General features: G+C 35.1%; 1 protein-coding gene and 1 pseudogene across 8 annotated transcripts in view; one reads left to right on the top strand and one right to left on the bottom strand.

Annotated features, from left to right (window-relative positions):
- The window catches only part of RNF111 (ring finger protein 111), a 77,423-nt gene extending 71,657 nt beyond the window's left edge, over nucleotides 1-5,766 (bottom strand). For 2 of the 8 annotated variants that reach the window (XM_010969441.3, XM_045506246.2), the window contains exon 1: nucleotides 4,882-5,759. The gene's annotated coding sequence lies outside the window, so the exon portion shown is untranslated. Of the gene's footprint in view, nucleotides 1-4,543; nucleotides 4,797-4,881 lie in introns of those variants that run through there. The other 6 variants (XM_010969443.3, XM_045506247.2, XM_045506245.2 and 3 more) reach the window with 5 other exon arrangements.
- Nucleotides 379-18,487, top strand: LOC105080512 (putative ribosome-binding factor A, mitochondrial pseudogene; annotated as a pseudogene).
- The last annotated feature ends 7,393 nt before the right edge of the window (nucleotides 18,488-25,880 follow it).

Here is a 25,880-nt window from a genome sequence, read left to right as displayed (position 1 = left end):
CCTTAAAACAGAGTGTCTGTTGATAAGGTAAAAGAGAGTTAGAGAATAACCCTTCTGCAACCATCAACGTAAATAAGTATCAGTACAGTCAAGAACCACCAATGGATGCTCAATCCAGAAGGGAAATTATGATAAAGATACAGAAGCTCTAATTAGAAGCAGGATCACTGCACTATCTCAAAGTTATCCCCACAGATTGTTTATTAGGTACAAGGGGAAAACAGTAACTATACAGTCCTGCAAAGAAACTAGACAACACCATGACCAGGTAACTAAAAACATCACCAATAAGGGGCTGACCAATGATACATACTCCAATATCACACCCTGAGAAGGATACAACATCCTTGGCTGAGGATGCATAACCTGAATCGAATTATGAGGAAACATCAGGTAAGTCCAAACTGAGGAATATTCTATAATATATGTACTCTATATTCTTCAAAAATGTCCATACAATGAAAGAGAAAGGCTAAGGCACTATTCCAGATGAAAGGAGACTAAAGAGACATGACAACTAAATGCAGTTTGCAATCCTGAACTGGATCCTATGGGGAAAATGCTACAAAGGAGCAAACACTATTACTAGGACAAACTGACAAAACTGAAATAGGGATTACAGATAACAAGACAGTATCATCAATGTTAGAGTTCCTTAAACTGGTAGCTGTACTGTGATAATGTAAGAGAATACAATACACAGTGAATATTTAAAGAAAAATGGGCATAATATGCAATTTACCTTCAAGTGATTCAGAAAAGAGAAAATGAGAAAGCAAATGTGACAAAATTTTAAAAACTGGTGAATCTGAGTAAAAGTTATCGAAGAGTTCTCAGTACCATTTTTCATACTTTTCTGTAAGTTTGAAATTATTTCAAAATAAAAAATTTAAAGTCAAATTGGGATGTCAAAACATGGTGATAATAAGTGATTTATTCTGATGCCCTATAGCACATATGAATAAGGGAAATGAGTACAACAGTGACGCAGACTGGCACACAGCCCCGGAGAGAATTTCCTAAACTTTCAATTCTCTAGAAAAAGAAAAATACTTTTTAAGTAACCATATAAACACTAAAATGCTAATCTTGTATACCCTTAGGAAAACACAGAAATCTCTGTTTCATGTCAACATAGTCCATATTGAGGGACTCTCCATTCCTCCAGCAAACCATAAACTCCTCATAGGCAAGTCTTAAAGTCCTGCTCTTTGTTGTAACTCAAGCACTAACCAGGTGCCTGAAATACACTACTCAAATTTGTTGAACAAATGATGAATGTTTAGAAAGAGGAACAAAATTCTGTATTTTATCAAAATTGAGAGGAAGAGAAAGGAAGAAGACACCTAAAATATGATATGTTATTATAAATACTTATTTAAAAATGAACATTTTCAAGCCTCACAAAAACAGAGAACAATATTAGTATGCACATACCCATCACTCCCACCCAACAACTACCAGGATTATTCCACACTTGCTTCATCTAACTCATCTCTCCCCTCCTTTTTTTTGGTCTGAAGTATTTTAAAACAAATACCAGACATCTTTTTCCCCTTCCTCATTCTTCAGTCTCCATCTCTTTAAAAAATGGGCATTTTCTGACATAAACTTAATGTCATTAGCATCCCTAACAAAACTAACAATAATTCCTTGATATCATCTAATAACCATCCACATTCAAACTTCCCCCAAAGTGTTTCAAAAATCACTTTCTACAATTGGCTTGAGTCAGGATTTAAACACCATCAACACATTACATTTGGTTATTATATATACTATATATAATCTTTCTTTTTACATTGTCTCTCAGTAATTATGAAAAAGCCTAACAGACAAGCCAAACAATTAATTTACATTTGTAGATTCTCCAGAATCAAGCCCAATCTAATGCATTTGCTGGTCCCTTTGTCTGCAGCTCTCTTCCTCCAGATCATCACTATGGCTGATTCTTTCTAATCACTGACAGCAAATCAATTATTGCCTCTAAAAAGAAGTCCTTTCCAACTACTCCTTCCATAGTTGAGCCCCACTTTCATTCATTCTCCATCACACACTCTAATTTTTTTCATGGAACTTAACCATTACCTAAAACTATTCTGCTTATAATCTGGTTTCCCTAGTAAAATGTCCACTCCATGAAGGCAGACTGCCTTCTCCACTGAAGGCCAAGAACAATGCCAAGAACATGAGACACCAATAAATATTTACTGAATGACTAAACAGTAATGCAGTATCTCTATTTAAAATGTAAGCTCAGTTTACTATTTGTTTTTAAACATTATAGCTCACTGCTCACATAATAATATAAATTGAGTACCTGTAGAAACCTGGGCTAGCTGTTACCAATACACTATGGGATGCAGGAAAGAAAGAACAGAGATGTAAGGCATTCAAATGCATTTCTGGACTTTGACTGAACAATGATTACAGGTTTCTGAAAGAAAAATTATTCAGGATGATTTAAAGAGCATTGTCAGAAGTAAAATAAAGTTTCATTTTTTAGTATCATATGAGAGCTATTAAATTATGAGTAATATCTACGATGGGAAATAAGCATTATCCAGAACAACAAATATGGCTCAAACGTAGTTTTTTTTTTTTTTAATATGTATATCACGAGGGAATTTATACTCTGGGTATACCATTTCTTTCTGGGGATTGGATCATGATGAATACAATTAATACCCAAAACACCTAACTAAAGATACAAACCATTAAATTTAGAGCCTAGAGAAAGCTAAAGTTTTCTATTCCACACTTAAACAGTTGAGAGAGATCTGAAGCCCAGGATGCATTTGCTGTTCCCTTTGACTCATCAATAAAGTCAAAGATCTAATGAACAGCAAGCAAAGCTAGATCCAAAATCCAGATCTCCTATCTCTAGCCCTATGCCTTTTCGTAAGATGTCAGGCATAGAATGCTAATGTCAAGTTACAACATACTTCACTATCATTTTTAGTACCGTGACTTTTTTTCCTATTGAAGTCCTAGCCACCAGAGGAAAAGTCAAAACAAGGGCACATATAATTATGTTCTAAGCAAAGCATGGTACCGAAACTCCGCTTTGACAAAATAATTCAAGAAATTTCTAAAAAATCTAATTGGCTTGATTCGAGTTTTTTATTCCACATTTTAAATTTTATAGTGAAAATAACTATTTAGGAATATCTGATGACTATTCTGTGGTTTAGAGGAGTAAACTGCTGTCTTCTAATCTTGAAGATCAGTATAGCTACTTTTCAATTATCTATAGAAACAGAGCCCCGAAGTGAAATTCGTCAGTGTGTAATCTACACTATGATGCTTTTTTCACCAAAACAAAATTATTTTTATTCTTTCTTCAAAAAACAACTCTAGTGAAAGAACATGCAAGTGACTAAAAGACACCAAATAAAAAGGAAAAAGTGACAGAAGAATCCAAACACATAAAATATAGCATTCTCAATGATCAAGGAGAGACCCTACCCTTCCTAGTTTTCCCAACAATATTGTTCAGACCAATTCATAAACACTTCACCAGTTCTTAGAAAACTACTCTGAATTGTAAGAGGCAAACAAATGGACAGGAAAGAGATGTCATTTGTCCAAGGTTAAATGACAGGAGGTAGACAAAAGTAAAATATTTCAAGGCTTTTTTAAAAAATCCAATTTAAGATTCTTTTCAAAGTGAAAGGGTTTCTCTCTCATCCTGCTTTGTCTCAGAAACACAACCAAACACGACTACATAGTATGAAAAATAACATGGTTTACAGTGACATGAAAATTTTTACTAAAAACCATAGTAACGAACTGTCAAAATGCTGATTTTCGCCCTAATAAAGCCAAGTAAAACCAGTAGTATAGAACTTCTACGAAATACCGAAATCACACTCTAACATTTGAAAAAACGACACATAAACAAAAATGGGAAAGGAAATGGAACCTTAGCTTATCTCTTCCCCCGTCTGTTCTTTTTGGTTGAAGAGGTCCCTAAAACAGTTAAATTAAACATAAAACATACAATGAAATAAAGTTTGGATTAAGTCACGTTCAAAAGCTATAAGAACTATAAAATGAAGTCTCTGTCAGCTGATATCTTACCACTCCAGAGAGTTCTAAATTCATACTGCATATAAATCAAGAAACAGGAAAGCATGCAACACAATGGAGTCATCCCATATTACAAACACGAAAAAATTAAATGAATACCCTATACTTCCTGGTATTTTTTTAACGTTGAAACTAAGACTTGCGTTAAGAAGTTATCTGTAAAGATCTACTATAAACCTATTTAAGAACTGTGGTGACAAACCTCTATTTCTGCTCTATAGGACAAACATTTCTACTACAGCACTGCCTCCGTCCCTGTTAAGTTATCAAAGGACAATCATAAAAAATATCAAGCTTCCTTTTTAATGACCAGCAAGCCAACTCTATACACAATCTGACGCGTCTGTATTTCTTCTGTTCCGCGGTCTACGTTTCCTTGATCACATAAGCAGCCGACTCCCTAACCGTCAGGGCTGACTTAGCGCCCTCCGACACCGCGGGTGCAGGTTACCTTCATCGCTCCATTGTCAAATCGCACTCCTACGCCTCAGTCCTCAGCCCCCGTCCTAAGACCCTAGGGAGAGTCGAAAAGGGGAGAGAAATCCCCTCACCCACAGTCCCCTACTGAGGGGTGTGGGTGTGTCTGTAGACGAATGCTTTGCTGAGACACAAATCAGTCTTCTGCGGACACGCAGACCCTAAGTGACCGTGGAGCCAGCAACAGCCGGCCGGTCGCCGACCCCAGCCTTCGGCGGCCGCAGCCCTTCCTCTTTCTCCCCTCAGGCCGGCCCCTCCCCCGTTGCGCGCACGCGCGGCCTCCGATCGATCCCCTCCCCCCTGGCCCCTCACCTTAATCATTAGCCACCCTCTTTCCAGGCTCCGGGAATCACTGGCCCAGGAAGGAAGACAGCAGAGGTAAGAGGGGAAGAGGATGCGTCGAGAGCCAGTGATTTGCGCCTCAGACGTTGGCCTGATAGGCCCCCACAGTCAAGAGCAGCGTCTGTCACCGCCACCAAAACTGTACCAGCGGCAGCGCCTGCTTCGGCCCAGCTGACTGGCCTTGGGTTCAGAATGCCTGACTTGGTCCCACAGCAACTCCTTCCCCGAAGCTGCGGGCGTTTCTATGTTGCGCAGACCGAACACCTCGCCACCGTCGCCGCCACTGAGGATGGTCTCCGGCCGCCGCCGCCGCCGCCGCTGCCGCCGCCGCCTAACCAATCCCTCCTCTACCGAGCGAGCGCGACACTCCGGGGCTTTACGACAGTTCGCAAAGTGAGAACGCAGGAGACTTCACGCCTCCCTTAACATCTGTTTGTTTCTGCGCTTGCTCAGATTCTTGTTTCTCACTGTCCCGCCCCCTCTTCCCAGGCCCTCCCCCTTTGTACTCGCTTTATCAGTCTGTTGGCGAAGCCGAGCGATGTCATAACGCCCATTATTTTATTTTCCTTGGTGAAATGCGTTCAGTATTTAAACAAAATATTAACTACATCTTGGCTAATTTTTTCATAACTATAAATTACAACTAACCACAGAGTTATTGACTATACTTAGGGTACAATTAAACAAAACCATCATGGTTTAGTGTCTTTCATAGCAAGTGATACTCGAATCATACTTGCTAATGACAGAGACATCATGGTACGTCAACGTTACGGTGAATTTGCTTCCAGAATCAGATCAAAAGTGGTAATAAATATCCTGAGAACTAACTGCAGTCACATGCGCCTTCTTACTTAATTATTTTATTAAAAAAATCAGTAGATAGCAAATGCCTCATTACGTGCGTTAGGTGGATGTAGGGGGAAAGGATGTAGACTTTGAAATCTGTCAGACTTTCTTTCAAATCCCAGTGATGCCAGTTTACAGCTGGCTAATTGATTAGACCTTTGTAAATCTGTTTCGAAAAAAGAAAAAAAAAAGAAATGTCAATTATTAAATTATTACTCAATTAAAAAGAAATAAAATTAAAGCATATCTAAAACAAAAACAAACAACCTCAGTTTCCTCCTCTATAAATTGAGATGACATCATTTACCTCTAAGGGTTCTTGTGACATTAAATAAGACAGCTCATATAATGCTTCGAACTTTACTTACCAATTAAGTGTTCAATAAACATCGATTCCCTCCCTTTGTCATCAGCTTATCTTTCTGAATACCCTTTCTTTGTTCATGTTCTCCATATTGTTCAGTGAAGAAAATATTTTAAAATAATAATATGAAGAAAGGGTAGCAGATTGTGTGAGGAAACTGGAAAAGCATTGGACTGGAGTTTTTCCTCAATCCTCCTGTTTTCTCATTCTAAATATAAAATTCTTCCTGGACTATCTTATCTACTGCCAAGGTTTTAATTGTTATCGATTCATGACTTCTCAAAGTCCTGTATTTCCAGACCTAACCAGAAAGAGCTTCTTCCTAAAGCTCTTGACCTGTGCTCTTCAATAAGGTAGACACTAGCTACATTAACTGTTGAGCATCTAAATGTGGCCAGTACAAATAGAGAAGTGCTGTAAGTGAAATCTATACATCCAATTTCAAAGATACAATACAAAAAATTGAAAAAAATCTCAATTTTTAATACTGATTACATGTTGAAATAATATTTTGCCTATATTGGGTTAAATCAGTGGTTCTCAAGCAGAGGTGATTTTGTGCCCTTTCCTCCCCCTGGGATATTTAACAATATCTGGAGACACTTTTGTTTGTCATAACTTTAGGGGGAGGGGACTACTGTCATCTACTAACAAGAGGCCAGGGATGCTGTTAAACATCTTATAACTCACAGGATAACCCTACACAACAAGTAATTCTCTGGCCCAAAATGTTAATAGTACAGTTGAGAAAACCAAGGTTAAGTAAAATACACTCTTAAAAATTAATCTAACCTATTTATTTTACTTTTAAGATGTGACCACTAGAAAATTTTAAGTTACATTTGTAGCTCACATTACACTTTTACTGGACAGCACTGACTGGGATCTAGCTTTTACTGGATAGCACTGACTGGGATCTAGACCCATATGGCTGTTTACTTGATATGTTATTTACACTTTAATGTCCCACCGGCATCTCTGACACATCATGTCCAAAATAATAAATAAATGTATGTAGACAGTATTTAAACCCCATCCATCTCAGTCTTTCCTGTCTCAGTCAATAGAACCAAGTTATCTAACTAGAAACATAATGGTCATCTTTGATGACTCTCTCTTCCTCACTCCCTACCTCTTATCAATCAAGAAGTCCTTCCAATTCTGCCTCTGAAATATCTTAGATATTAAAATTCAACCCATTCCTCTCTGTATACTCTGCACCAGTCCAGGTGTTTAGTATATTCATTTGTTTAACAAACATCTAGTACTTACTATGTGTTAGACATTGTGCTGGGCACTGTGAGTACCAGATACATAACCACTTCCTTACTTGAAGTATTCTCCAAGACCCAGAAAGCAAACCCATTATTTACACTATAATGTGGAAGGGGTAGGATGGTATGCTGGGTACTCTGAGAACACAAAGATGAAAAACTGTAGTCAAACCAAGAGAAAGTTTAAATTAAATTTTGCAACATGAATGAACACAGTTAAATACAGCAAACAGAGAAGGCATTGCAGGCAGAAATCAGATTGGCACATGCTAAGGTACAGAATCCTCTAGCTGAAATAGCATGAAGCAAATTCTCTGCTAGGATCTATTAAATGTGTCATGCAAGGAAACTATCAAGAGATGAGAGAAGAAAAGTAGATAGAAATGGATTAAGTACGGTTGTTTTTGCTAGGATAAGGAGCTGGAACTATAGTTTTACTTAAAATTATGGAAAGCCATTCAGTGAAATCAGTTAAAGGAATAACAATCAGATTTGACTATTCAAGACACATTATGTAAGCAGAGTAGAGAATAGATTGAAGAAAGTCAAGAGTAGAGGGGAAAATACTATGTGGAATTGCAGGTAAAAAGTGATGAGGGTGGTGGAAATGAAAATGAGAAGGAAGAGACAGATAGAAAAGATAAGAAGACTGAATAACTAAGTGGGTATAGGAGGTGAAGGAGAAGGAGAGGCTTCCAGATTTATGGTAAATGGTTGGGAGCTAGGTCATTCAAGAAAGAGACACAGGCTTGAAAAACCCAGCTTTGGGGATTTGGGACTTTTAACTGGGGTAGGATGAAGGAGGAGGAAATACTTCTTTATTGGGCAAACTGGGTTTGAGATAGCATTTACCTAAAGTGGAGATTCCAGTAAGCTGTTGGCTATATGTGTCTGGAGCTCCAGTGAGGTCTGGGTTGAAGATCGAGATTTGGATTCATTAACTTATATGGGATAGCCGAAGCCGTAATTTTGATGAAGTTACCCAGAGTATAAGTGAGAGGAGACAGATACCTGCGGAAGTCTGATATTTTAAAAGTTGAGGAATGAAAAGGAGTCCCAGAAGGATATGGACAGACCAGAACAAAGTTAAACAGATTACAGGTCAAGTGAGAAGAAAGTTACAACACTGAAGTGGGTGATCAAGCATATGAAATGTCTTTGAGTTTGGCAGTAAGGAGAACTGTAAATAGGAGCAGTTTCAGCAACTGTCCTACATTTTAGTATGGAGGTTCTCAACTGGAGTTGATTTTGATCCCCAAGGGTTATTTGGCAAAGTCGGGAGATATTTTTGGTTGTCACAACTAGGCAGCTGTTACTGACATCTAGGGGGTTGAAGCCAGCGATACTGTTAAATACCCTACAACGCATAGGACAGTCCCCCACAACAAAGAGTTATCTGACCCAAAATGCCAATAAGATTCCAAATGAGAAGTCCTTGTTTAGAAAGGACTGAACAGTGTAGTTATGGTCGGCTTCATGAACTCTTTGAAAGAAAATGAAGCAAAGTTTGGTGATTTAATGCACTGAGATAGAGGATATGGGGAACTTGTTTAAAATATTGACTATTTCCTCAGATGAAAGTTTTCACAAGAATTAAAAGGACCGAAGAGATGCACTGGTCAGAACACTTAGTGATTCACATTTTATTTTCTTACAGACGTACCATGGTATCACTGGAATTTGAAATTAAAAGAAAAATTTTATAGATTGCACAAAATTGGATTTCAGTGGGCTGATATAGTTCAGGAATACAGGTCCTCACTAAAATTCTATATATGTAATTTGATTTCAGACTGTAAGATTGCAGAAACTGTTTTAGTTTGAAGATTATAATCTTTATTATACAGAGAGACAGAAAAACAGAAAGTGAGGTTATCATTAGGCAGAGCACTTATTTCCTACCATTAAATTGTTTTGAAGTTAATGGAATCATTTTGAAAAGCTGAGGCACTCTTTGGTGGTAGGATAACTTCAAAAGACAGCATAATTTTCATGAATACCTATCATTTTTTTAAGTTTTTCTGATTGTCTTTGGAATGCAACCTTCAAGATATATTTGAATTATCAAGCACTAATACCACCTGTGTGGCTCAATCTTTGAAAATGGAAGTAACAAATTATGGACTAACAAGGAGACATAGAATGCCTGGAATTTTGTAGATAAGCATTTGAGACTTCAAGTATCCTGAAATATTTCTGGCTATCTGGCCAAATTCTGGGCATGCTTAAGGCCACGTGGTTCTGTGAAAGCATATTTTAAAAATACAACTGGAGAAAAATGAAAGAGAAAGCCACCATCCACCTATGGTTATGTAAGCCTAGCGTTACACTGAGGTTTCCGAGTTGATTGACAGTTGTTCTCAGAACAGTTTGTTCTGTTAATTACCAGTATTTTTATACACTTGGTCAAAACTGGTCACAGGCTTACTAATGAACTTTTACAGTAGTTGTTTTAACTCTTTTTAGAATGCTTTCACAATGTTTTTAAAAAACATAATTTCTAAAGGGCTCACTTCTGTTAGCAATAAAAAAATTTCACAAAATTCTAATCAGTAAAAATACTAATGAGCTCCAGAGTCCCTTAGAGCTCTAACATATTATGGTTTGCTTCAGACCTAATAAGATTTATGTGAGCCCTGTGAATATTACAATTTCAAGCATGATTTCCATACTGGTAAATTATTTGCAAATTCAGAACAGGAAGTAAAGATATTTCTATGCACTTGCTTGTTATTTATAGATCATGTAAAGTTTTCCAAAACCATTAAATGTTTCCCTAAACTGTATTAGTATTTGTTTAATTGCCTAACATGTATCTTAACTAAGATTTTGGATTACAGGATTGGAAACAGAGCTTGTGCTTTGTGGAGTTTATAGATTATACTACACATTTAAAATACTGATATATTTGGGGACTATTCAGAAGGAAGGATATACAAGAGAATGAAATGAAACTGTGTAAAAAAAAGATTTTTAAAATATTTAATAACTTGAATCTGAATGCTTTTAATACTCTGCAATTCTGATAAGATTGTAATTATTTTTAACTTTTGATAGAGTATAAATCACTAACACACTATCAGAAATTTGGAAAGGTTAGAGATTTTAATTTAATATCTTTACTTTGAAATTTACTCAAAATTTTTAAGTTGTGAAAGTATAAATAGGTCAAAGTTAATGATGACCAAACTCTGAAAACTTATTTACTCGGATTATAAAGATAAATCAAATCTTTCTACTCTGAAACCTTCGAACGCTAATTTAGGATTGAGTTAAACTAGGAAAGAGTGCCACCTACTGAATCAAAACGACTAAAACATCTCAACATTAAGTTCATTTTTCAGAACATCTAAAGTTCTCACATTTGTCTCTCAAAGATATACATTTAAGAGGATCTACATACAGAAAATACTCTGAAAAATATTCAACTAAATATTCCCTGCTAGCAGAATAATAGACTAGCCATCTGTATTTCTCATGCCCGCCATCATCTGACAGACAATAAAGGAATTTAAATGGTACAAACCCAAAACAACAAGCAAATGGGAGCAGGTCATCAGTAAGCAAGTAATTCCACCAAATAGAAGTCAGAAAACTGTTGTAGCAGAGTGGTGAAAAAAAGCTACACCATTAACTATTACCAGAGAGGCTGTACCAATTACAGAGCTGATACACCAGAAGCTAGGGACTCCTGCCAAAGACAAGGGAGGCCAAGTAAAAAAGGCAGAAATGAAATAGAAACAGACTAATTGTAAGTCTGTATGTGGCATCGTTAAACCTCTCCACGCCTCTCTTCACCATGTAGAATATACAGCATCTAGGTTTTAAAGTCCTAGGCTAAAAACAAAAGTGAAAAACAAGCAGATTGAACTAGTTGAGTAGATAAAAAGCAGCTGGTGTGACAGCTTATGCTAAATACTTCAATTTGGTTACTAACTGGTTCCACCTGCTCACACCTGCAGTGGGTTGGCAGTGGGCGTCATCCTTTTACACAGACTTCACATTTAGTTTTTATATTACATAGTCAAAAAATATTTATTGAAAACCAAGATATGCCAGGTATTTGAGGAAAACCTGTAAAGCGAAAGAGACCAAGCTAAACATAAAAAAAAAAAAAAAAAAAACTGCAGAGAGTAGAGATAATTTAACACAAGAAGGGGAAAAATATTTTAGCCTCTCTAATATCCTCAGAAATTTTAAAAAATGATACTACTTCTTTATAACAGGAAAAGAATGCTATGAAAAAATAAGAAAGAGTGCTTGGAAATTAAAATGATGATTTCTGAAATTAAAACTCATTCATTTGAATGATAAAAGCAAGAAAATTTTTCAGGGTGTAAGACAAAGAGGAAAGGAATGTGAGAGAAAAGGTAAGAATTAAAGAGGACCAATCCTAGAGGTAAAATATCCAACAGAATTTCCAGAAAGGGAGAACAAAGAATATGGAGAAAAGAAAGTACAGAGTTCTAAAATGCTAAAACTGTTTATTCTTTCATCTCACTGGACACTCAGGTTGTTTCTACCTTTTGGCTACTGTGAATAATGCTCTTATGAGCGTTCATCAACGAGTATCTGTTTAAGTCCCTGTTTTCAGTGCTTTTGGGAGCATACCTAAGAGTGGAATTGATAAGGTCATACCACCATTATGTGATTCGCTTTTTGAGGAACTCTTTTTCTCAAACATTTTGCACAGTGGCCACACAACTTTACATTCCTACCAGCAATACATGAGGGTTCTAATATCTCCACATCCTCTCCAACACTTGTTATTTTCTGTCTTTTTAAAGATTATTACTACAGTCATCCTAGTGGGTGTAAAGTGGCCTCTCCTTGGGGGTCACACTGTTTTCTCTTAGTGGTTACTTTAGAAACGCCTTAACAAAGCCATCCTTACTTAATAAAACCTAATACTGATACCTTTATCACCCTCCTGGGGAAGAACTCATAAGTGGTATAACAACACTTACCACGTAGACCCCTGCAACATGCACACATATCATCCATGGTTATTTCTGCCATGTAGTATTGTAATTCTACATTATTTAAATGCCACATGATTGTTTTCTGACACCCCTACTTTCACAGTCAATGTGATTTAGATGTATCCTCGTAATTACCGTTTTCTTTGGTCTCTATCACTTTCTGCATCTGATCTTTCGTGCGAGATTATTTTCTTCCTGCATAATGAACAACTTATAGAACATCCTTTAATGCTTATCTGTTGTTGCTAGTATCTTTTATTTTTCTCAGAAAATGTATCAGTTTTGCCATCTTTATTGAAGTATATGTAGAGGGGTAGTTATTTTCTCATAGCACCTTAAAAATGGCATTTCACTGTCTTCTGAAGCTCTTGTCATTGAAATGTCAGTGTTGAGTTTAACTGCAGCTTCTTCAAAGTTAATCTGTCTTTTTTTTCCTGGCTATTCTGAGATTTGTCTCTGTCTTGATTTACTGAAGTTTCCTTTTTATGTGTTTCATTGAGGATTTATTTTTATTTATTCTGCTTGGGCTTTGTGGGGCTTCTTGTATCAGTAAATTATTGGCAATCATCTCTTCAAAATATTGCCTCAGATCCACTCTTTCTCTTTTTCTTCTGGAACTTTACTTGAACAGGTTAGGTCCCCACACTGTTTCTAACATGTCTCTTGCCTTTTGTACTGTATTACCTATTTTTAATTAATCCTTGCTTCATTCTGCAGAGTTTCTTCTGAAATTAATTTGTCACCTAATTCACTCTTCATTTGTGACTAAACTACTAATCAAAAATTTGAAAATTTGGTATTAAATTTCACTTCTGGATTTCTTTTTTTCCCTCCTAGTTCTATTATGTCATTTTTTATTGTATAAAGTTCCCTGCTAAAAACTTCAAGTTTGATTTTGTCCCTTGAACACAATAATCACAGTTTTTTTTTTTTAAAATAGAGTCTGTGCCTGATAATTCCAATCTTTAGAGTCCCTCTGAATCTTTTTCTGCTATTTGTTTTTCCTGCTGGTTCTAATTTATGGCACCTTTTGTCTCTTGATGTGCCTCTTTGTTTTCAGGACCTGTGCTTAAATTTTATTACAGAAATCATCTGATATCAGTTATTAGCATTAACTTCCCCACAGTTTTTGTTGGTATCTGCCAGATGCTCAAGGTGGTCAGCAGGGCAGGACCAAGGTGTGGTTTGCTGCACCACTACATGATGTGAAGGGAGACCATAATCCATAGCCTTTCTCCCAAGAGTACACTGTCACGGCCCTAGCCCAGAGTTGGGTCGGGGTCACTATCCTTTTCTTTTTTATTAACATTTTTTTATTGAGTTATAGTCCTTTTACAGTGTTGTGTCAAATTCCGGTGTAGAGCACAATCTTTCAGTTATACATGAATGGGTCACCATCCTTGATGAGCTCCATCTACCAGTCTGCATTCCTTCAGCCCAGCAAGGCTTCCATAAGCGCAGCTTAGTCTTTCATTTGCCTTCTTAGGATTGGCATACGTACCTAGGTCATATATATATACATAATATATGTATTCCCATAATATGCATACTATTTCATTCAATTGGCACCTGAAACTAATGTAATGTTACATATTTATTATACCTCAATTTAAAAAATATGCTCCAAATATGAAAATGAATATACGTATGTACATGCATGACTGGGACATTGTGCTATGCATCAGAGATTGACACATTGTAACTGACTGTACTTCAATTAAAAAAAAAGTGCTCCTAAATATGTCTTTGGGAAGGTAGGTACAAATTATCTAGTTTATCAAAATTTAAAGCAAAATAACTTGCCTTCAAGTTTCAGTCTTAGAGTTTCCTTTAGTGCTCACTGTATTTCACTCTCTCCCTAAGTAATTTTATATGCTACTTCATGTATATGCTGATATCTCAAAATTTTCTGTCTTTGCCCAGATCTTTCTTCTGAGCATCAGCTATATACGTTCAACTGCCTATTCTACATCTCCACTTGAGTGTCGCACAGGAAGCCCCAAACCCAGGATTTATAGAATTGGATTTGCATCTGCACGTCAATAATTCCAGTCATATATGTATACATATGTATTCCAGTAATATGCATACTATTTCATTCAATTCCTACATCTTCCATGTAGATTTTAGCACCAAAGTTTTAGTTTATATTTCTCTGATCCCTGGCAAGATTGAATACTTTTCATTTGCTGTCATACCAGATTTATGGAAAGAGAATCTGAGAATATAAGTAATTTTACAAAAGTTGAAATCAGTATTTAAAAAGCCAGGTCTGGATTTCTGCTTCATGCCATGAGGACATAATAGAGCACCATTGTTCTGCCTCAAACCATTAGAAAATCAGACCAGATATTTGAGACAGTTTTCCAGATACTGGACAACAAGCAGGACAAGTCAGTGATCCTGAGAGAAGGAAAACTAAGAAGGTGAACCCATCAAGTGCCTGATATTGAGAGGTAGAACCCAGACAGATCCCAGTGGTTTTACTAAGTTGAGGGGACAGAGATCCAGGGAGGCCCAGGCAGCTAAAATTTACAGAGCATACAACCAGAGAAGAGGAAGCTGCACACACAGAGAGGGGAAACTCAAGAAATGCAGAGGGGCTCCTTGAGTCTTTGACCGAGTACTGATCTACACATGCATACGAGAAAACTACTAAGGATAGGAAAGGAACCATCACAGAGAGTGCACAAGACATCTCTAGAACTCACATAGGGCTGTTAATACTTGTGTTTTCCATTAGCCAAAGTGGAAAGAAATAGAATAGAAATCAACAGAAATGCAGAAATTACACAGATGATATAATTGGTAGACAAGGAAATTAAAATAACTATTTAAAAAATACACCATTTGATTAAGAAGGTAGAGGAAACACGAGCATAATAAAAAATAAAAGGTAAGAAAGACCCACATCAAATTTCCACAGGTGAAAAATACAGTATCTGAGATATAAAATACATTAGATTGGACTACCAGTAAACTTGAAGAAAAAACAATAGAACCTATTTAAAATGAAGCATAGGGGAAAAAAGAATGGGAAAAAATGAACAGAGCATCAACGAGCTGTGAGAAAATATCAAGTAGCCTAATATATGTATATCTGGAGTCCCTGAGGAGATCTGGAGTAGACGAAGTTGAAGAAATGCCAGGATATATTCAAAGTATGGTGAAGAATATGACTTACTGATCGAACAAGTTTAATGGACTCTCAAGCAAAACAACACTAGAGCATATAATAATCAAACTGCTTAAAAACAAAAACAATGTTGAAAAAATGTGACAATGAATATATGTCTGTTCATGTATAACTGAAAAATTGTGCTCTACACTGGAATTTGACACAACATTGTAAAATGACTATAACTCAATAAAAAATGTTAAAAAAAAAACCCCAATGATTAAATCTTGAAAGCAAGCAGAGAAAAAGATACAACATACAGAAGAAAAAGTACAAGAAAGACAGCCACATCTCATTAGAAAAAATGCAAGAAGAATGTGAGTAGGGTGGTATCTTAAAGGCATTAAAGGGGAAGGAAATGCTAACCAAGAATTCTATACTTAGCAAAAATATCTCTCAAAAACTTAGGAAAATAAAGACTTTTGCAGACTTATAAAATCTGAGATAATTTACCATCTTTAAGCTGGAACTATAAGAAATGTTCAAGTAATTCTTCAGGTAAAAGAAAAATGATACAGATAGAAATTTGGATACACAAAATAGATAAAGAACACCATATACAGTAAACATAAAGATTAATACAAAAGGCTTTTTTTTATTATTTTAAAGATAATTTACTGTCTAAAGCAATAGTTATAACAATATATTTTAGAGTTTGTTATATAGTGAAGGTAATTGCATGACAAAGGATGGGAGAGAAAAAAGTAGAAGTATGCCGTTCTATAGTACTTATTCTGTATACACAGTGTTTCAATATTATTTGAAGGAGACTAAGTTAAATATTTGGACTGTAAATGCTATATAAACCACTAAAAACAAAAATAAAAAGAATACCTACTAGGCCAATAAAGAAGGTATACTTGAAGCATAAAAAATTCTCAATTAATGCAAAGAAGTCAGGAAAAAAGAGAAAAAAAGAACAAAGGACAGATGGGACAAATAGAAGAGATACATAGAGAACAAGATGGTGGATTTAAACTCAAGCATATAATAATCACAATAAATTTAAATGTATATGGTATAAATAATCCATTTAAAAGGCAGAGGTTGTCAGAATGGATTAAAAAAAGCAAGAAAATTATATGCTGCCTACCAGAACTCTAAAAGACACAGATACGATAAAGGTAAAAGGATGGAAGGAGATATATTATGCTAACTCTAATCAGTTAAAATGGCTATATTAGGTAAAGTAGATTTCAGATAAACAAATGTTATCATAGATAAAGTTATTTCATAATGATAAAAGTTTCACATTGATTAACAGACTATAAAAATTCTAAATATGTATGCATCTAATAAAACAAAGTACATTAATAAAAAAACTGATAAAACTTATATGAGAAATGCACAAATTAACAATTAGTGCTAGATATTTTAACACTTTGCTGTTGATAACTGATAAACAAATAAGACTTAAAAAATCAGTAAAGATATGGAAAACCTGAAGAACGGTATCAAAAATCTGAACTACATCCAAGAACAGCATAATACACATTCTTCTCGAGTGTACATGGTACATTTACCAAGTTTTACCAGTTATATTCTGTGACATAAAACAAGTCCTAAATACGGAAGGATTGAATTCATACAAAGTACTTCTCAACTTAAAGGAAGTGAACTAGAATTCAATAGCAGAAAGATATTTGGAAAATCTTCCCAAAGAATTAAAATTAAACACAACACATAAATAACCAATGGATCAAGGAAGTTCACAAAAGAAACTTTTGAATGTTATGAAGTGAATGAAAATAGAACCACAATTACTCAAAATTTATGGGATGCCATCAAAGCTCTGTTTTCAAGGAAATTCATAGCTTCAAATATTTATATTAGGATAGAAAACAGCTTTAATATCAATGACCTAAGCTTCTATCTTAAGAAATTAGAAGAGTGAATTAAATCTAAATCAAGCAGGAAGAACATCATCATCATCATCGTCATCATCATCATCAAGGCATGTGGGCACCAGCTGGAGGGCCGTGGGGCTCCCACAGGGCCATGGGGCTACACAGCAATTGGGCTGGAGGCCTCCATGACTCCTTCATCTCTTGTGGCAATGAGAACTTGTTTAAAGAAATTTTCCTCAAAAATATTTCATTTGTGTCTCTTTAGACTTCTCTTGAATATGGCAGTTTCTCAAATTTTCCTTGTTTTTCATGATTTTTGATAATTCTAGAATTGTTAGAATTCTAGAATTAGAAAAATGTTTAGTATGAAGGTCTTTCCTTAGGATTTCTCTTGACTTCCAATCATCCAGGTTGGAACTCCTAAAGAAGAATACTTCAAAGAAACCCAAGAGGGAGGACCCTGTGCACTCAAGGCCCTGGATGACCTTCTCTATAAAGCACTGACAGATTTGCTGGACACGTCTGAAGTGAGCCAAGGGATCTATGACCTGAATGTGGAGTTTTCAAGGTCTCTCTGACTGCAGACCTTTCAGCCTGCTGTGTGTACTGGAAGACAACTCTTTTTGCTGAACAGAGTGACCACACAGAAACCATCTTACAGAAAAGTGCTTTACTTGTGGGGCACCATTTGATGTCTCAGCAGACCCAGAGGAATGTGCTGCCTATAGTGTCTGTTTGAGACAAAATGCAGCTCTAGCTGAGATGGATCAGTTACTGGCAGTTGCCCTTTGTGGACCTCGGATGAAAAAGAAGACTTTATACAAAGTGACTTAAAGGAACCTATGACAGTTCATCATGATCTGATGTCATGGAATTGGCTGTGCACTCAAGTCTGTGTGGAATCAATCACAAGACACTCAGCAAGCAAATAACTGAATATAAAAGCAAGACAGAAATGCTTGGAAGTTTAAGCCTAGTCTGACCAAAATAAGAGCAGAAATAATTGGTTGAGTTAACAAAGCAAATGAAAAAGGAAAAGAAGAAAGCAAAGCCCCTCACGGATGATTACGTTCCCCGCACGCCTCCCCACCCACCGCCCTCTGTAAGAAGTATCTGTTGGGTAGAATGAGTGTAAATGATCCAGATTATGCTGATGCATTTTTGGAGGAGCACACACTGGAATACGAATGCAAACTACTAGAAGAAGAGAAACTGGAGGCACAGGGAGGAGGTGATAAAAAAGAATCAAGTTAATTGGTTACACAGTATGAAGAAGTGTATCTGTGAGGCATCAGCTCTGCTGATAAGCTTCTTTCGGAAAGTTAGACTAATACAGACCAGCAGTTCCATAAAAGTCTGTACAATGTTTAGGTCTATGTACTGTGTTATTATATTTACACAAATGAACTCTACTTTGGAAGGCAAAAATTTTTTAACATTTCAAGTAGAAAAAATAAGAGCAGAAGTCAATGAAATAGAAAACAAACAAAAAAAAAATAGGAAAAAATCAGTGAAACCTAGAACCGGTTCTATGAGAATATCAGTAACACAGATAAACCAGTAACCAAACCATTCATGGATTAATAAAAGAGAGAAGAAACAAATTGTCAACATCAAGAGTGAGAGAGAGGACATCACTTTAAATCCATACATTGAACTCATTGTTTGAAAACTTCTCTAAAGAACATTTGAGGTCCAGATGGCTCCATTGGTGAATTCTACAAAATATTTAAGGAAGAAATAATCCCAGTTCTACATAAACTCTTATAGAAAACAGAAGAGTGAATATATCTCAACTCATTCTTTGGGACCAGCATCACCCTAAACCAAAACCAAAGATATTAAAAGAAAATTTCGATGAATAAATTTGAGAACACGAACACAGATGCAAAAATCCTTAACAAAATTTTAGTAAATCAAGTCTGATGATACATAAAAATGGACAATGTATCATGACCAAGTGTGTTTAATCACAGGAATTCATGGTTGATGTAATAATTAAAAATCAGTCAATGTAATTCATCATATTCTCACCCTAAAAAAGAAAAACTATATGATTATCTCAAATGACTCAGAAAAAATCATTTGGCAAAATTAATGGCCACTCATGATAACTCACAGCAAATGAAAAATTGAAAAAAAAATTTCCTCAATCGAAAAAAAGCCATCTATAAAAAGCCTACAGCTAATATCATACTTAATAGTGAAAGACTAATGATTTTTCCCCTAAAATAAGGAACAAAGAAAGTCAATGTCACCCGCTGACTCTTCCTCTGGCTTTGCAATTAGAGCTCGTGTTTCCCTCTTCTGTATCGATAAGATTATGTTGATACCCTCTGTTAGAGCGCTTATCACATCTTATTAATTAATCCAACTACCCTCTGTCTCTTACTTTACTGTGACCTTGTAAAGGCTACATCTTTTGTTTTACTCATTTTTGTATGAATGTTAATGAATAATTCAATGAAGATTTGTAAAGGGTCTTAAGAATTATCCAGTTCCGTCATCCTATTTTCCCCTAGAGGAAAGTAAACCCTAGAGAGATCAAGTAGCTTTCCTATATCCTATAGCAATTTAATTAGTAGTAATAGTCAACTTTTTTTTTCATTTTAGAGGATATTGTCTCCTTGAATTCGTCATTAAGTGAAATGTAGGCATTATTCCCATTATAAATGAGAAAATAATAGCTGAGAAAGTCTAAATTACTTGCCCATGATCAATATTAAGTGTTTAAGGAATGAGTACACAAAGGCAAGATGTTTCACATTAAAAATATTTTTGTTGCTGCATGAAGAATATTTTCCACTGTTTCATTTTTGGTTTGTGCAGTAAAAACCTGTCTTAACAATAAGATGATGAGCTCAGAGATGCAATCTAAAAATTTGAAACTACGACTTTTAAAATGTGAAATATTCACTAACTCCTTGCTACAAGTGCCACTTTAAATGAACCATCTTTCATTGTATTTACTTCTGTGTTTAAACATTCCCAGCCCTATTCTCTAACAGTATTTATGAGAGCTTTATACGAACACATGTAATATCGGGTTAGAAACTGAAACACAGTAAGACTTTAGAAAAATAATGACAAATTAAATGAAGATAGGAAAATTTCACCAGAGATAATTATGACAAAGAAATAATACACCATGGAGTCCTGGACAAATTCTTGACATGAGCCACGAATCTAATTTTAGTTTCCTTTCAGCTAAAGCCAATAGGGAAATGCAGTCAGTAACAAGGTTCATGAGTATCAATAAGGTAATATTGTCTCAGAAGCAGAAATTTTCCTTTCATTGAAAGAACTATTGTCATTAAAAAGACACTGTGTGACAGTAGACATCATTCTTAACAACATGCATGGTGAGTCTCATGGAGAGAAGGAAGCTGAGGAGACCTATACCATGGTGAGATCCTTCCACAACTCTTTAAGAAGGAGGTGAGCCCAGTTAACAGGAAATACATAAGAGGGAGGCTGACAAAGGTCAAAGTGTGGATCTGGTAATAAACTGTTTCATAATTTCTTCCTAGAAAAACCTTCCAGGATGTTTAGGGCTAGGAGGTTTCGCTTTTTCACCAAGGCAAGCTCAGAGCTTTGCTAGAGTGTTCATCTACTGGTAAGATTTCCTACATACCATCCTCTCCTGTCCTGCTGGTATAGCTTATCCAAAATCCAAGAGCTAGGTAAGACAAATACCATGGATTTTAGAACATCCTACTACTAGTCATAAAGAGACCACTTGTTGCATGACATGAATAAGCCCTACTATTCACCAGTACCATCTACATGGGGAAACTTGTGATGTGTGAGAATGATTTCAACAGCTATGTCTCGAGTAGCCTAGGACAAGGTTTTTTTAGAGCATCAGCCATAAAGGAGATGGGAGATACATTAAGCTGTGTGAAGAATTAATGAGTGTCTACTATACTATTTTTCCACTTTCCTCTATGCTTGAAATTTTTCAAAATAAAAAGCTACAGAAAGAAAACACAATGATGTTGAAGATCCTTGGAGATCAATGAAGAAGCAAATGTTACTTCTACAAGAAATTATAAAACAGAAAGTAAACAAAAGTAAATAGATGCAAAATGTACCAATTAGAAATTCCAGAAATAGAAAAGTAGTCATAGAAATTTTAAAGAAACCCCCAAATAATCCACTTACGAATGGGCAATATTTTACAAAAGAAGTATATGAATGGCTGGAATAAATATATGGAAAGATACTCAACTTCATTAGTCATTAGGGAAATGCAAATTAAAACTACAATCAGGAGGGAGTAGCTCAGTGGTAGAGTGCATGCACAAGGTCCTGGGTTCAATCCCCAGAACCTCCATTAAAAAAATTAAAAATTAATTAATTAATAAACCTAATTACTTCCTCCCCCAAACAAAAACTTAAAAAAACAAAACTACAATAAGATACCACTTCACATCCACTATTATGGCTATAGTAAAAAAAAAAACAAACCAGACAATAACAGGTGTTAGAAAAGATGTGGAGAAATGAAACCCTCATATATGCTGATGGGTATGTAAACAGTGCAGCTGCTTTGGAAAACTGTGGCAGTTTCTTAAAAATTAAACATAAATTTACAATAAAACCCAGCAATTCCTCTCCTAGACATCTATCCAAAAAAAATGAAAACATATGTCCACACAATGACTTATATATATGTTTTCATAGTTGCATTATTCATAATAGCCAAAAAGTAGAAACAACCTAGTCTATCAAATAGCTCAGGGATAAACAATTATATATATGTGTGTGTGTATACATACATATATACAAACATTGCCATTATATATAAACATTGTCAACAATATAAAGGAACAAAGAACTGATAAAGACTACAAAATGGATGAACCCCCCAAAAGCCAGATGTATAACATATATTATATGATTCCATTTATATGAAATGTACAGAAAAGGCAAATCTATATAAAGATAATGTTGCCTAGGGCTGGAGCTGGGAGCAAGGATTGACCACAAATGGGCACCAGAGATCATTTTGGTTTGGTAGAAATGTTCTAAAACTGGAGTGTGAGAATGGTTGCACAACTTTGTAAATTTACTAAAAATCAATAAATTGTACATTTTAAATGGCATGCAAATTTGTTATAGATTGAAAGTTTGTGTCTCCCCCAAATTTATATGCTGAAACATAATCCTCAATGGGATAGTATTTGGAGATGGGGCCTTTGAGAGGTAATTGAGCGAGCTTTGCCCTCATGAATAGGATTAATGCCCTATAAAAAGTGGCACTAATCCAGAGAGCTCCCTTTGTCTCGACTGCTCTCACCAGACACCGAATCTGCTGGCACCTTGATCTTGAATTTCCAAGCCTCCAGAACCATGAGAAATAAATTTCTGTTGTTTATAAGCTACTCAGGTCTATGGTGCTCTTGTTGAAGCTGACTGGATGGACTAAGACAAAATTATACCTCTATGAAGCAACCAGTATTAAGTTACTTGTATATTCTATCAGATGATGCCTTGTGTATTTATACATAATCAAACGTAATATTTTCCCTTGCAAATGATAGCACACCATTCACATTATCCTCTGGTGCCTGGCTTTGTTTGTTTGTGTTTTAATTGATCTGTAGATCTTTCCACAGTAGTATATGTACTGATCTATCACTCTTATTAATATGTGCAGAATATTCTACTGTATAACCATATCATTGATGAATGTTCATGGATTAATTTTCAGGTTAGGGTATTTTGCTATTATAAGCAATGCTGCAATAGATATCTTGGTACACATGTTATTTCCCGTAAGTATGTCATTACCTATAAGAATACATTATTACCTATGAGTAGAATTTCTGGGCCAAAGGATTTGTGCATTATAATTTTGTTATATATTTTCAATTGATCTCCACAGAGGTCAACTTATTCTCTAATCAGCATTGCATGAGCACATCTTGACAAGACATTTTTGACCACACAACAAGTTAACAAACTTTTAGCTCCATGCCAACCTAATATGTTAAGGGAAAACAAAGGCATTTCGTTATATTCTTGTCTCTTAGAAGAAGAAAAATTTCCTTTTCACCTGGAACAGTTATGCCAGTGTTTTCGATAACTTAGGTGAAAGGGACAAATTCCTTGAAAAACACAAATTACCAAAGCTTATTCAAGTAGAAATAAACTACCTGAAGAGCCATATGTCTACTGAAGAAGTTGATTTTGTACTTAAAAACTTCCCACAAAGAAAATTCTAGATTTAGAGGGCTTCCATGAGGAACTTTGCCCAATGTTTAAGGAAGAAATGATACTAGTTTTGTTCACACTGTAGAAAAATAGAAGAGAAAGGAACACCTCCCAGATCATTTTAGGGGACCAGCATTACCCTGACACCAAAAGCAGATAAAGATATTAAAGGAAAGGAAATTTCATACCCCACAAATACAGATTCAAAAACCCCTAACAAAATATTAACTACTATAATTCAGCCATATTAAAAAGAATAATTTACAACCTATGGGTTGAAAAAATTTTAAGAAAAATTTTAGTTTTCCAATTAGAGTTTATTATAAGAACACAAGTTTAGCTCAACATTAAAAAATTAATCAATATAATTTAGCACATTAGAGACTTTTGGGAAAACCACATGATCATCTCAATGGATACAGAAAAATTATTTAATAAAGTTCAACATCCAATCATGATAATAATGTTCAGTAAACTAGGAAAAAAAGAAAGCTCCTCAACTTGATAAAGGGCATCTATGAAAAACCTATAGCTAACATCATACTTATGTTGAAAGACTAAATGCTTTCCTCTTAAGATCTGGAACAAAGCAACTATATGTGCTCTCACCACTTCTATCCATCATTACTCTGAGTTCTGAGTTAGTGAGATAAGACAAGAAAAAGAAATAAAAGGCAGATGGATTAAAAATGGAGATATACTCTCCATCTAGAAAAAAATCTACAAAACGTGGCGACAACTTATAAGTAAGTTTAGAAAGGTATAAGGACAGAAGTCAAACTATAATTAATTGTAGCCTGTATACTAGTAACAAAAACTGAAAAATTATATTAAGAAAACCAAACAATTTACAATAGCATCAAAACCCACAAAATATTTTTGGCTAACTCTTAACAAGATAGAAACAAAATTTGTATGTTGAAAGCTACAAACCATTGCTAAGAAACAATAAAGAAGATCAAACTAAATGGAAAGAAATACCACCATATACATGGTTGGGAAGACTCAATATTGTTAAGATGTCAATTCTCTCCAAATTGATCCAAAGAGTCAACCCAATTCTAACTAAAATCCTACAGTTCTTTTTTTTTTTTTGGAGAAATTGGAAAATGGATTCTTAAATTTATATAGAAATATAAAGGACCTTGAATAGTAAAATAATTTTCAAAAAGGCAACAAATGTGGGGACTCACACTATTTCATTTCAAAACTTACTATGAGATTACAATAATCAAGATAATGTGGCAATCCCGTAGGGATAGACACACAGCTCAGTGGAACACAGAAAATTCAGAAAGAGTTCAAAACATATGTGTTCAATTGATTTCAACAATGTTGCCAACTATTCTTTCAACGGGGAAAGAATAGTTTTTTCAACTAATGGTGATGTGACAGTTATACTACCATATGTAATAAAGTGAATTTTGACTGTTCTCTTACACCATATACAAAAATTAACTCAAAATGGATCAAAATGAGTTAAAACTATAGTACTTCTAGAGGAAAACATCAGAGAAAATCTTTGTGTCCTTGTGTTAGGCAAATTTTTTTTTGATAAAATGTAAAAGGTCTTAATCATGGAAAAAATGATAGACTGGATTTCCTAAGTTTAAAAGTCCTGTTTTTTGAAAGTACTCCTAATAAAATGATGGTACAAGCTAGAGAACAGTAGAAAATATTTGAAAGTCACATTTCTAAAAGAGGAGTTATATGCATACTATTAAAAAATTAAAACCTCAATAATAAGACAACAATCTAATTTTTAAAATGAGCAATAAGATTTGAATAGACATCTCATCACATATAAGATGGCAAGTAAACACATGAAAATATACCCAAAATTATTAGCCATAAGAGAAATGCAAATTAAAATGAGAATAAAATACACTGCATATCTACTAGAATGGTTAAAATAAAAACGACTGAGCATATTAAGTGCTTATAAGAATTTAGAGCAACTGAAATCCTCAGATATTGCTGGTGGGAATGGAAAATGACATATCTGGGAAACAGTTTGGCAGTTTCTCCTTAAGTCAAATATACATACTACCTACTTCTAGGTATGTATCCAAGAAAAATGAAAACATATATCTATACAAATACTTGCGTGGGAATATTTACAGCTGCTTTATTCATAATATTCAAAACAACTCAAATACCTATCAACTGGTTAATGGATAAACAAATAATGGTACAACCATATAATGGAATACTGCTCAGCCATTAAACAGAAGGAAGCAGTAACACATGCAAGAA

Source organism: Camelus bactrianus, chromosome 6, assembly GCF_048773025.1.
Source record: "Camelus bactrianus isolate YW-2024 breed Bactrian camel chromosome 6, ASM4877302v1, whole genome shotgun sequence".
NCBI classification, from domain to species: domain Eukaryota; kingdom Metazoa; phylum Chordata; class Mammalia; order Artiodactyla; family Camelidae; genus Camelus; species Camelus bactrianus.
Note: the sequence above shows the minus strand (reverse complement) of the source record. Positions and strands in the feature narration are given on the sequence as shown.